The 14,480-nt window shown below is 41.5% G+C and overlaps 1 protein-coding gene across 1 annotated transcript in view; it reads right to left on the bottom strand.

The window, feature by feature from the left end:
* The window catches only part of map2 (microtubule-associated protein 2), a 95,880-nt gene extending 83,315 nt beyond the window's left edge, over positions 1-12,565 (bottom strand). Inside the window, exon 1 of the mRNA XM_047602061.1 lies at positions 12,496-12,565. The gene's annotated coding sequence lies outside the window, so the exon portion shown is untranslated. The remainder of the gene's footprint in view (positions 1-12,495) is intronic.
* Positions 12,566-14,480: the final 1,915 nt, after the last annotated feature.

The following is a 14,480-nucleotide window of genomic DNA, read 5'->3' as shown; positions in this document are numbered from 1 at the left end:
TTGTTAATGGAAGTGCATCAGTTAATTAGCCTGTGTCATGTTTGGGAAATTGCACAGATCGGGGAATGCATGTGCGACTGTGTTTATACACAGCTTGTATAGCGATATGCCACACTTTTTTTATCGATCACAGCGGTGCACTGGCAAGACCGTGAGATCCACGAGCTGCTATGCATCTGAGGAGAAGAGGAGATTCAGTGTCAGATATTGGGCACTGTACAGGGCACAGTGATTTATTCTGATATCAGCAGCTTTTTGAAAGAGCGAGGGTTTGACCGGTCCATTCTTCAGGTCATCAACAAACTGAAAGCATTAAAAAAATACACCATGCTGTCCATTGTTTACCTGCAATGTACTGTGCATAAATGGGTAATGATGATGTTGCTGACGCAATGACGTTTGAGAGGGAGGAAAAAAACAGAGGCTCGCAGCTCTCACAGCAGAAGGTCTGACCTGGGACTTCTGGCGATGTGAAAGCACACCAAAGGCGGGCTGACCCGGGTCTGAAAATCCTGTGTCCCAATTAATCACTTAAGCATCGTGGAATTGTATTTGTTAACAACAAAATAGCTTTGATTGGTTGTAGGACTAATCAATCACATGCAGAGGTATTTTTTTTCCCTGTGTATTGACTGAAATACAACCCACAATGAAATCTGAACCATAACCTGACTCCCACTTATGATATATCTGTGATTCAGCGTGACAAATTAGACTCTGACTGATCTCATCAGTGGAGTCACAAATCCTTAGGATGAACACAAAGTTTCTGTTTACTCTAAAAATCTTTATCTATGATATGGCTAAAGAAGTGGGTTGAGCAGGTTTGTATGACAGCTCAAAGTCTCTGCACCTCTATAAAAAAAAAAAACACTTAACATTGAGTCGGACACTGATTAAGTTAGTAAGACAAGCTACCTTTGAGGTAGTAACAGAGTCTGCAGTCCAACAAATTCTTCAAAGGTTCCAGTGATCAATAAGCTGTGATCAAAGAAAGTGATGAGTAACTTCAACCAGTATTGCACCCTAACATACGACCCAATTAGCACAAACAAAAGCCTACATCAGTGAATACAATGACTTGACCGTGGTTTTAAATTTCCTTTAGCCTCACAACATTTATCACTGCAAAGAATACAAAGAGAAGCAACCTGGTTAAGACGGACTTGAGGTCAACGGCTGAGCAAGCAAAGGAAAAGAAAGGAGAAAGGAGGAAGTGGAATAGAAACTCCTAAAGACCAGTGACATGAAGGTAAACAACTCCCAAATTCAGACCACTTAGTTGAGTTGTGTTTGTTAATCTGGTGGTTAATAGGTCAAGCTTATGCACATTTTGAATATTTAATCAATATTTATCTTGCTAATGGTGGGCATTTTCACCCACACAGCAGTGGTTTAGAGGGATTAGAGGAAGAAAATCAGGCTTGAGAGTTACGTTTGCTTAAATGTTGCACCCTGAAACACAAAAGCGGCACTTAGGTTCAAATTCAGCCAAACGGCAATCAACAACTTGCTTATTATTGCAGCTCCTACTCCTCTCCTGGAATCAATGGAGGTAATGGATAACACAAAATGTAATTCCTGGGGTATCTTAATAGAAGAGACAGAGTGGGTAAACATCATTTACTAATTTGCCACCAGGCATCCATCTTGTTTCATGTCAGCTCGCCAAGCATTGTGTTTGTTTTTTTTGTTTTTTTTCTCTTTATTTCTCTCTTGTGCGTAAGTAATAACGCAATGGTGAGCAAAAATTATTAATGATATCTGCACACCACAACTGGCTGACTGGTGCCAGGTTGCCATGGTAGCAAAAAATATGCTCGACGCATTGGTGGAGCTACTGTAACAAACACTCGTACACAGAGGAGGATATAAAGGATGAGAAGGGGCAAAAGAGTGAGAAGGAAGTGTTTGTTCTGACCCAGGCTCGCGTTCTCAAGGCTATCCATGGCAAGCATTGATGATACATTTATAAGAAAAGAGCTGTCGGGGTGAAAAGACCCAGCACTCCTTCATCCATCCAGCCCCTACCCAGCTACTGAAAACAAGGGAAGGCACATAAAATCATGTGTTGCAACATGGAAGAACGCTGCAATGAGCAAATCAAAGAGAAGGCGTGCCCGCTGACAAGAGCCACATGGATTGTGCGTGCGTGTCTTTGAAATGGAGAGACAGAATGGTGGGTGTTTGGACTTAATGGCTTCCACTGGGAGAAAGCAACAAGGCTCAATATTTAATTTTAGCAACAATTCGAAGGCTGCTGGTGTTAGCCTGATTAACAGAATTAATTGGGACAGAGTTGGGTCATCAGAGTTGGGTTTAATCTGGATAGTTACAGTTGGAGCTGATCATGTTTAACAAAAGCAGCGCCTTTTAAACTAAAAAGATAAAAGAAAGAGGTTAATTTCCACCCAATTAAACTGTTTTTCCAAAATAACTCATCTGCCACTGAGAGAAATGTTTGAATTACAGTCTTAATAGCATATTCCTGGTAACACTAAATAATATTCTGCTAGTGGGCTGTGATTATTTCACCCATCTGATTTATTGGAGGAGGACCTATTGCTGCACTGTCAGCTTTAGTCTGCGCTTAACCTGGTTAAATATATCAGCAAAGGCCATTTTACATGTACTTTTTGCCACTGTGTGTCAAGACGGTAATCCCACTCTTGTTGTAATCCTTTAATTTTCTCATAAACTAGCCCTTAATCCCAGTAATCTAATAACCGCTGCATTGTGTGTACCACTCTGTGTGCAGGTTCCCTTTTGGCTTTTATAGTTGCATTGTGTATTATTACATTAGGACAGGTGATGGGAAATCATTAGAATCAGGTGGATGGGTAGGCTATACATATTTTAAATATCACAACTTTGCTTAACAGCTTACACTTTTCTCAAAACATCAGATGCACTTACAGTTTACACGCTGCTTTAATGGAAATTGTCATACTTTCTATCTAGACATAAAATATAAACATTTGAAGCATAATTTTGGGTAACAATGAGCATTATTGATAGAAATGTGCTTTTAGGACAGAGGCTTCATTTAAAACACATGGAGCAATAACTGGTTCTTCTGCCAAGCTAGTCCTTTTCAACACACTGAATGCTGTATAAGCGAATGGTTTCTATAACCACTATAGGACCTTCTAATGATGTGCTCTGACCACAAGTGAAAAAGTCACTGGTTACAAGTCGTTATCAATGTAACCAATGATAAAACACGAAGAGGCACCCAGATTTGTGGCTGGCATGATGTGGGTGGGATCATAAATAGGGTTAATCCTGGACAGATCGAAGGCTAAAAGAAAGGAACTATTTCCGCATCTGTGAGCTGGCTATTTCTGAAGAGCCAGCTCAGGCGGCCCGGTAGTGTCAGGTGAGACTAAGGACATAAATGCTAAGCTGACAAGGGACAGTGGCTTTGCGGCTCATAGCATGAATGAAGCATTAGCTCTTATATAGTGTATGTGTAATCCCGCAAAGCACGCTGAACCCTAGATTGCTTCAGACAAAGGAGCGCACTCTCACAAACACACTGTATAGTGTACGCATGATAACCTTTGACAGTGCAGTTGTGACAAAACAAACCCAATAAGAGATAAAAGGGTTGCAACGTGTTCCAAAGTAAAGTTTTGCCATCTATTCTCTCATGGACTAATAGGTAGTTTGTGTATTTGTGTGTAAATGTGTTAATGTGTGGGAGTATGCTTTTGTACTGAGCGTGGGTTTTCACATGAGTGTGATATAACTGACAGAGGGGACGACGTGCTTCCCCAAAGACGACAGCTGAAGAGATGAAACACAACACTTCCAAACTGTGAGAGAATAATTTATGTTCTTTTCTCATGTCTGACTTGTAAGCTTTTACGTTCTGAAGTCCCATAGATCTTCAGCAAGTTCAAAACCACAGATCACACATTCTACAAAGTGTCTGTTGACACTTCCGACAATATGACGGGAAACAGGGGAAGCCACCATGCCAGGCGATAAAAAAACAACGGTTAGATGTCAATTGTGACCGAATGGTATCTCTTCAAAGGTCCGTCCATCTCCTCCCGTTTATCTCCCGGGTTCAGGTTGCGTGGGGCAGCAGCTTTAGGCTGGGAGGTCCAGACAGCCCTCTCCCCGGCCACTTCCACTAGCTCCTCTGGAGGAACCCTGAGGCACTCCCAGGCCAGACAGGAGATATAATCCCTGCATCGTGTTCTGGGCCAACCCTGAGGCCTCCTCCCTGTGGGACATGCTCTGAACACCTTTATCGGGAGGCATCCTCAACTGACTCCTCTTGACGTGGAGGAGCAGTGGTTCTACTCCGAGCTCCTGTCCCTGTGTCCGAGCTCCTAACCCATCTCTAAGGCTGAGCCCAGCCATCCTGCCACCCTGCGAAGGACACTCATTTCGGCCACTCATTTCGGCCACTCGCACTCTCTCCGATCTTGTTCTTTCGGTCATTACCCAAAGTTCATGACCACAGGTGAGGGTTGTAATGTAGATTGACCGGTAAACTGAGAGCTTCGCCTTTCCGCTTAGTTTTCTCTTCACCACGCCTGTTAAGAGACCTGTTAAGCGCCTGCTCCATCCTACCCTCATTCATGAACAAGATCCCGAGATTAGGTGAACTCCTCAACTTGAGGCAGAACCTCCTCCTCAACCCGGAGCGGGCAGTCCACCCTTTTCTGACTGAGGACCGTGGCTTCAGACTTGGAGACTTGCTGATCTTCATCCTAGCTGCTTCATATGCAGCTGTGAACCCACGAATGTGTCCAGTGACAGCTTGGCTTTGCTTTACAAGTTACCGTCCCTTTATCATGCCGTAGAATGAACAAAATGATCCTCCCCTCGCTGGTTCCCCATTTATAAGGATCCCAGCATTTCTTGTGGATCTGGAACGTAGTGACATTTTGATAACCACACTGTGGTTGTTAATGTAATTAAAATGCCTCTCTTGACAATGCCTAGCATAAATAAATGAACTAGTGGACATTTATACTTGATGTCGACGGTGTCCTGGTGGCATTTTTATGACACGGCGACATTATTCAAGATGTGCATTAGTGCAGGTGGAACGAAGGTCATAAAGTGCTATTCACTTAAGTGCTCTCAGCCTTTTTTTTTTTTTTTTTTCTTGAGGAAGAAAAACTCAGATTTTATTCCTCTGCAGTGTTGTCATTTAGCAGCTCCCGTGTCTGGTCTGCATATGTAGACCTTATGGGGGACATCACCACCAACCTCTGTGCTCCATCAGGAAAAGCTATTAAGAGGAGCAAGGTAGAAGACAGAAAAGTAATAATAAAGCATTTCAATAAAGTAATGTGAAATGCAATTATCCTGACAAAAGGCTGCAGCACGAGGGATTTATTCTAGCTCGTTGACATTCAGCGTCAGCATGAACAGTACGGTAGTGTGTTTTCTTGTATCAAAGAGGGACTGACAAAAAACAAAACACCATCACACAATGTTTTTTTGTGTTCATTACATTACACTGGAGGGTTCAGGCACACCACACATACCGGGTGAAATACCAGATGCAAAATGCAGTTTGTAAACCAAATTTAGGCCAGAATTAAACACTTCGACACTAATGGAGACCAACTGAAACTCAGCGATCTTCCAATGTCCGCCAACGCTACCGCGGTTGCAGCATTAACCTTTTTCACTTCCACAGACCCAGATGGCTATTGTTTGTCTAACCAAGCAACCATAACATTGAAAGCTGGGTCTCGACAAAGGCTAGCAGCCAGGTTGGTGGTCAGCAGACCAATCAGATGGCCAACAGAGAATCAATTACTGTATCAATTAAGTCTCTATTATGTCCACATACCTGCTCTCCCAGAACCAAATTTCTCGAGAGTGTAACGTTTTGGCAGTGAATCAGTTTTTTGTTGATCGGCTATAGCGCGCCAGCAGGGTTAGCCAAAGGCTGCACAGCATTGTGCTATTTTTATGACCACAAACAACAACATGTGTTTTAATCGACATTCATGGGTTGCCAGAGTCACACAGAGCTCACACTAGATGTAAACACAAAGCCCTGAGGCACGTAAAGTTTTCTGAAATAAGGTGGTTGTGTCATGAGTGTTAAACTAAAGTCAAAAAGATAGAAAAACAGCTTTACCGTGTCCATTTTACAGCTAAAGTTTTACTGCAGACTTTTTAGATTACACTAATGTAACTTAATGAACACGTTCCATTTGTCTCAGTAAAGTTTTTATTTTATCCATCTTATAGTTGATACTTAACTGTTCAGATTCTTCCCATTGAAAGTTATGTTATATCATGAACTGTGGCTATCAAGAAGTTTTTAAATTTTTGCAAAAGAAAAGAAAAAAACTCCATTAAGCAGAGTCAAGCCTTATACCAAAACATGAATTTTGCTTAGAAATTCTTAAATTTTAACTGGTTCTAATGTTCTGATCAGATTTCCAGCAAGTTCTTATTTTGTGCTTTTAAATTACTTTTATTTTACACCTAAAATAAATCTTGTCAAAGAAAATAATCATTACATTAATCATTATATAAAAACTCAAAATAATATAAACTGTACATATTTGTTTGCTTTCCATGTGTTTTATTGAATTAATAACATTACAGTATTTACAATTTATGCTACTGAGATATTTCCAATGCAACTACAATTTAGATTATTGTAATCCCAGGGTTTTCCTCCCACATCAGTGTTTTTCTAACTGGCTTGGCATTTAGACGCACTGCCATGCCCACGCAGTCTTTTATGGAACTTCATATGAGGGAAAAAAACAAAATAGGAAAGCTCTGAATTGGATGAAGCTTTCAGACAGAAGCTAAATTACAGTATTATGTCACAACATAAAGCCTGGGACCCACTAAACATCCCACGTGAGAAAGCAAAGTGAAAGATGCTGAGGGTGAATTTTTTCCTTCCACACAAAGCTGTGAGTGACACCCACACACGAGAAATACACTCCCACGCACAGGCGCCGATCTACACACGCTGAATCAATCTGGGCTCTGCACGAAAAATGCAAGACACATCCACATATACAGCACTTTCTCATAGGCTGGAATAAGATAGAAGAGTACAGGGCCAGTATAGGAGAGGAGAGGAGAGGAGAGGAGAGGAGAGGAGAGGAGAGGAGAGGAGAGGAGAGGCAAAACTAAATAGTTAGGTGAGCTGTGAGTCACTCTCGTGTTTTTCCTAGTTCAACCCACACATTGCTTTTCTATCAAGGCTGCCATGCACTGCTAGGTGAACAGGACGTGGTGGCATGGAAATAGATTCATCCTATAGACATTTTACATCAGACTGGTGCCAAAAATAAAAGCCCCATTTATAATCCCAGTCTATTATTTCTATGTAATGCAGAGCACAAATGCATAAATAAATAGTAAACAAATGCAGCTGTTTTTGCTTTAACATCTAGTCCTTCTCCACAATGTTGGAAACTTCACTAGCACCCGAAGCTGTAGATGCTAGCCTGTCCTTATCCCTTGACTGTCATCTTGCTAGCTCTACCTCTCATTTTAACTGGTTGGTAGAGTTTTTTTCTTCCTTTTTTAAAAAGTAAAATTATGAAACTGCAGTGAAATAATTCTCAGTTCCGGTTCTAGGATTTTGCATAAAAGGGATTTGCAGCATGAAATTTGGTGCGCAATATGGAAAGTTACATCAAAGGCAGTTTGAGTCGGTTTCCTTGAAGATGTTGTGTGACTCACCCAAGTACCATGTGTCATCTTCACTTCTAAATGACGGGTGAGGAGGTTTTGTTAGGACACATCTGTCCGTGTAGTGCCCACCTGAAACTCAAAGCTTTTTTGGACCATGATCTGCATGACTGAGAACCTTCACAGAAGCATGAAGTTTAAATTCTGACCAGTCTCATGACCAGTCTCATTTTGTAAGATATATAATAGGTTGGTACAGATATAAAGAATCTAAAGGTTCAAGGCATTACTTCCCCAAAACTATCTTTTCAAAAGGTCATATATCCTGAATAAATAGTTTCAATTGAAATGAGCAGGTAAGTGCATTTTAAGTTTGGACACCTTCATGTGTACACGCATCATTGAGGAGTTAGACATGTGGAGGCTTAGATGGCAGTGGTGTACTCTGCACTTAGAGCTGTCAGGAAGACAGATAGAGTCTGGCTGTTGAGAAAACCTACCACAAATTAAAGATCACTATGTTTGACCCCAGCTGTCCTGCGGGGCTTTAAAAAAACAAATTGAGGAATGTGAATCCACAAGAGTTAGCAAAAATTGATATAGTACTGCACTGTGTAGCAGGTAGAAATACATCAGTGGACAAAGTAGATATGCTTTAGCTGCAGGTCAGGTGAGGTCAGCCATGTCAGTCCTTGAACCAGAGCCAAAATGGAAATCGGTCGGCCTGGACTTGTCATGGTGACGGGCCCTTCCTCTGGCAGGACTGTCAAGAACACAACAACTTAAGTCAGCAGTCTGCATCCCATCAGCATTATAACGCTGATGCAGGATTACAGCTTACACTTTTTATTTCCTTTGAATAACTGAAGAATCAGGGAAAATGTTATTTTCTGGACATGTGGTTATTGTAGAGGCATTAAAACCTCAGGCTCCTCCGTAAACCATGAGGTTTTCCAGGTAGACATGTAGCTTAGAAAAACGATACATCAGTACAAAGAAATTAGTTGTTTTTTTTTCCCTTAAATCTGTCAAGTCTGGAAGGAAAACTAAAAGTAAAACTCATGAGTATACCTTTCTTTTCTGAAATAATCTAAGACGTGAACCACTGGCTAACTTAAGGTATACAAAATCTAGGGGTGTCAATAGATTAAAATATTTAAGCGCGATTAATCGCATGATTTCTGTCTTCGTTAACCTTTGACAGTCCAGGGCCCTTTGCACGTATCAGCTAAGAATGCTCTTCAGGTTCTGCTTACTTTCCACAGCATTTTCTGATGCTTCTACAAGATGAGCCCCAATCACAATAAAAGAACCGACATGTCTGTATTGCCCATCAGAGCAGCCCAAGTAAAAGCACAGAACTACAACAGCTGTAAATACGTCAGTGCGGGGATCTCAGATCTGTAACCTATGAATTCCACAGGTCATCCTATCGTATGATGTCGAGTAGGAAACCGACATTCAGGTCTCGACAAATACCTTGAGGCGAGACATAGACAGTGAGAAAATAACCCTTCAACCGATTCTAAACTGAAAGCACGTGTCAGCGCCATTTTATTACCACACGGGCACATTACACGCAATCTCAGCACCACTATCAAAAAAGTCCATTATACTACAGACAATAAAGCGTGACCTGATATTAGGAAGGGACATTAAAATAACTCTATGTATGTAAGTATCCTTGGCCCTGTGCCACCTGCTTTTGTAGTTAATATGAGCAGCCCGCTAATGTGGAGTACAGTGCCAAGCCCTTTATCAGTGACATGTTGCTCATTTATGAACCCTACATTCAACCTTGCTTTCTGTTTCTTTCACTGTCCTTGTGCGCGGAACAGGTCATTATCCTTGATCTCAGTGCTGGAGCTAAGACGGATGATAAATTATTATTATTAGCAAGTGTCTAAAGGAGAAAATACTCTGTGACTGTGCAAAAAATTTTTTTGGAGTTATATTATTATCAACAGAAATTATTGCTAACTTGCTAAGCTGCTCAAATGTGAAAATTTGCTGTCTCATTTTAATATAAAACTGAATGTAACGTATACGTTGGGAGACGTTATCAAGGCAGACAGGTGAGGGCGAATTAGCACGTCATGAAAATAATAATTTTACTTGTTACTAAAAGGTGCTAATTAACTGGAGCAGCATGCCCCTCCTGTTTATTGGCGACACTGTCCAACGTGCTAATGTCCTGGAGCACTATCCTTAGAGGAGAGAGATTGGCAGTGAGCTGGCAGACATGTCGGCTGAGTGCGTCGTCGTGGTGCTGCTGCTGCTGCCAAAGCTACCACAGAGTGTCTCTCTTCTTTCCCACTTTCTCCGTCTCACACACACAGACACAAACACACACAGAGCATTACGTCAAGCTTCGATTGTGACAAGCGAGGGCCGACTGTTTCTGTTTGTGTGTGTGTGTGTGTGTGTGTGTGGGGGTGTGTGTGCCTGATCCTCTGACTAAGTATATCTGTAGGAATCAGGATTAGGTTGTCACACTGACACACAAGGCTTATGTAAAGCTGACCTACAGTGTGTGGCTCCAAACAAGTGTGAGGCGGCAGGCTGCACTGATACCTATCCTCACTGGCACCTGTTCCTGGACTGCTCACCCTGACACCACCCAACAATTAAAATGATCACGGATGTTTCTTTTATATTCCACTCCAAGGATTATTTGTTTTGGATTGCAGTTTTTTTTAAGTTAACTCAAATGAATTCTATCAGTTTTTAGAAAATGTGGCATGTATTTGCTGATATGTGAATCCAGTTAACCACGCAAGACAACAGAATACAAATTCCTGCTCAAGCCCTAATTAACTTAATGATCTTACCAAGAGCTGAACGCAGTTTAATCAAACGCTGCTTATGTTCATGACATCTACCGTGATGTGGACGTGCAACAGGCATCATTTACCTCTTCAGCGTCTCTTTCATGCTGAAGCTACAAGTGAAATGCTCTAACTGGGCTATGGCCAACTAATTTCTTGCAAAATTTGAATAATTACCAAGATCAACTTGTATTGAAAGGCAAGAGTTTCCATTTTAGGTCCGCTGATACAATGAGAAAAAATAACCTTTCAGCACTGAGACCATTAAACAGTTAAATCCTCACTATTATGTCTAACCTTCTACTGATATGTTTAAATCTCGTATTAAGATTCACCTTTTACTATCTGGTTCACAGCTAATACATTTTCCATGCGCACCAGCATTGAATAAGTGAAACCTACTGAACAATGAGTTTTAAGGTCATTGCGAAGACTGGTACACACGTCTCATTCCAGAGGTCCACTTCCTCTCTAAGCCCTTACCCAAACACAAACACAGACAGTAAACTGCCCACACCGCCACTTACACGGCGCTTCACAAAGTCTTCATCTGCTACTCAACACTAGATGAGTCATTTTCACTCACACACACAATAGAAACGAGCCAATATTAATGCACTTCAGAGGTTGCGAAGAATGCCATATTGATCTGCAAAAAAACAAACATAAAATCTGTTCACAAACGGAGGAAGGAAAAATGGCAGAAGATACAGCCGAAGATTTCCAATTTAGATGAATATTCAACCAAGTATAGCTGCTAACTGCGCTGGATCCCGCAGATATTCGTCTCAAAACCCAATAATCGTGTCAGCAGACAGCAGAATTTGCTCCGGGCGGGCGAAAAAGCGGATGAAATGATCGGCCAAGTCCTCCAGAATCATGAGCCCCACTTCTTCGGCGAGGAGGAGCTTCCCAAGAACGTGTGTGACTCAATGGATCCCAGCCTCATCCTGAATGCATCAGGCATTTAAATGTATGTGCACGCACGCCGTAGCGAGCGGAGCCGGCAGAGGGAAATCAATAACCATCCCTTGTATGCGTGGAAGACAAAACTGAAGCATGCATGCACTGTGTCAGACATCTCTCACGTATGTGCTGCTTTAATAGCCATTCAGTGTGAGGAGAAGGACCTCTGAGGTGTAGCAGCCCCGGCTTATTTAGCTGCAATTGCTGTGCTGGGTTTATGATTGAGCAGGGGTTCAATACAGAGATCAGGACTTAATGCAGTCGGCCTTCACAGTTGATTTAAAAAATGCAATGTTGAATTATTTAAATGCACTGGTAATGAGACCAATAACAAACATGTACACACTGGGGTTTTACATTTGTGTGATCAATGAGAGATGGACTCACCAATATGACTCAGCACCAGCATTTGCAACCCCCCCTCTTTCTTTTCCTCTCACACATGACATGACTAGGTTATTTCTGCAAGGCCTTCATCTCACCGATTTCCCAATTACCTAATGTTATAGCTGTCTGTTACGGTTTAAAGGATCTCTATAGATTAAAATAGCCATGCACAGGCACCGCAGCAAGGCTAACTCCCGCAGTCACCGCAGTAGGTAAAGCCTTTAAGTAGCACATTGCAGACGTTATTCGTCCGACCCGTCCACAAAGCAAAGTGCGTAATTGGACCAGTAACAGACGAGAGCAATTAGGTCAATCAGCGGGTCTTCAGTCGTGTCACTGATTTCTAGATCTGTTGCTCGGCCGTGATTTCGTTTCAGGGCGATTCAGCAACAGGGCTGGTCCAAAACCCGGCCGACACCACATCCCGTGAGACCCACGAGAACCATGAGAACCCAGACCCAGTTCTCCTGTACACGAACAATGCGTCCTTTCTCCATCCGCACAGAGAGCGGCACCTCATCATTTCTGCTTACTGCTATTGTCATTGACAGTAAAGACTAAAGCCTGACCGCCACTATCACGTGTTATCTATTAATTCGTTTCCACTGATGATTTTTTTCTGGTTGCGTTACTCGGCGGATTTAGGAATAAAGAAGAGTAAATTCTTTACCTGTTCGGCGCAGTGTCTTCCAGTGGAACTCCCGGTCTGTCAGACACAGGCTCCGCAGCATGCACTTACCGTAATGACTGCACTAGTCCCGCGGATAGATCGCGCTTGCGTCTAATATAGCCATTACGGTGTCAGTATAGTTCACACTTTTACGCAAATTTTAGATCGACGAGTATCGCGTCAGTGCGATTCAGTTCAAAACATACATAGACTGCAGAGGTAAAAGCAAAACGCCAGTTGAGTTAAACATGAAACTCAATCATTACTCACCACAGAAGCAGGGTCATTGGCTGTATCTGATCCAACTTTCTGTAAGACCAATTAAACAAATTAAATGTTGTAATATGCTGTTTTATTTGACATTGGTAGTAAAGCATGATGTTGAAATACACATTTTAAAGTCTTGGTCTATAGTGGTCTAATACTTATTTACTTACTTACTTACTTATTTATCTTTCTTACTTGTGGTTCTTAAGAGTGTTTCTTTTATGTGCAACTAAGCTACCATGACCAAGCAATTTCCCTTGGGGATCATTAAAGTCTATCTGCTATGCTAAGCTATGCTATGCTGTGCCATCCTTAGTTTGTTTTAAGAAAATAGTAGCTGCTATAAAGTAGATAATATTTTAGAAATATAACCACAAGTTTCAAAATTTAAATTTCTTTAAATGAATCTATAGAGGATATCAATGCTACCCAGTCCTATCACTCTGCAAGTAACTAATATGTCATTACTTTTTCATTGTGTGAGCGTATGTGTGTGTGTGTGAACAGCTGGATCAACTCACATCAGTGTTTCCTGAATGTTATTTTCAGAGCTGAGTCAAAGGGAGGTTTCACGACCAATGTTAAGGACTGAAAATGTCTTAAAGCTGCTGACAATAAGCTATCAACGCAGTAGGATGCTAGCTCAGCTGACCTGGCTATGTCATTTAACTGGAAAATAAATGAATAAATAAGTTAAAATGCAGAACAACATTAGTAAACGACACAAAAGAGAATGCAACAATATGCATGTGGAAAAAAGCAGTAGTGCTGAAAATAGTGGAAGTGTAATTTATTGGAATGTGCAAGTGCTGCTTTGTAACTGTGCACAATTTAATATGAATAAAAAACTAAAACACATATCTTACAATGGCTGTGGAAAGGCATGTGAAAAGACAACAGTATGTATAAACAGTAAGCACAGCCATGTGGTCTGTAAAACAGTAACAGTAAAAAAATACCACATGCAACACCATAAATGTTAACGTATCTATGGTTAAATGTGTAAAGGCTGTGTGTATTATATAAACTGTACATGTGTGAGGGGGTCATATAATTTGTTTTGATGAGGCAGAGGACAGCAAGTGACGTATATTCTCATGTCACATTCGGTCGGGGCCAGAGGTACAGGGTGCTGCTTGTTGTTGGACCTGATGGCTGTCAACAAGGAAAAGCCTCTTTGGTGCTTTGAGGTTTTCTGGCTGTGTGAGTCTGTGGCTGAACTTGATCCTGAGTTGCCTCACCTCGACATATAGAGGATGAGGGCGGCTATAAATGCTCATCATCTTCACTGTTCAGTAATTACTCCAGAGATGGCCTTGCTCACCGGCTTATGCGCCACAGTTCCCAGTGCCAGACATAACCACTACACTGTCATGTTAGAAAGAAAGGCTTTAAACCACTAAACCAAACTTAAACATATACTCGTGCATACTCACGTATAGTGCTCAAAGCTTAGAATAAAAGAGTCTTCCCTGGCAGGATGTTGCAATTACTCTTGATAATCCGCCACGCCCTAAAGGGTCGTCATCGGAACTACTTTTTACAAAAAAAAATAGTCCCAAATGTCCTAATTAGTGAATTTCCTACAGAAAATGACTTTAAAGTGATGAAATCTATAGTTACACTATTATTTCCCCTTTTTTTACATAATACTGTACATACTGTACAAAGATATTTTTTGGTGTAAGAGCACCCCCAGCAGGACAGCTACTGTAGTT

The sequence above is a fragment of the Mugil cephalus genome, chromosome 12 (genome assembly GCF_022458985.1).
Source record: "Mugil cephalus isolate CIBA_MC_2020 chromosome 12, CIBA_Mcephalus_1.1, whole genome shotgun sequence".
Classification (NCBI taxonomy): Eukaryota; Metazoa; Chordata; class Actinopteri; order Mugiliformes; family Mugilidae; genus Mugil; species Mugil cephalus.
The sequence above is the reverse complement of the archived record's forward strand: the minus strand, read 5'-3'. Positions and strand labels throughout refer to the sequence as shown.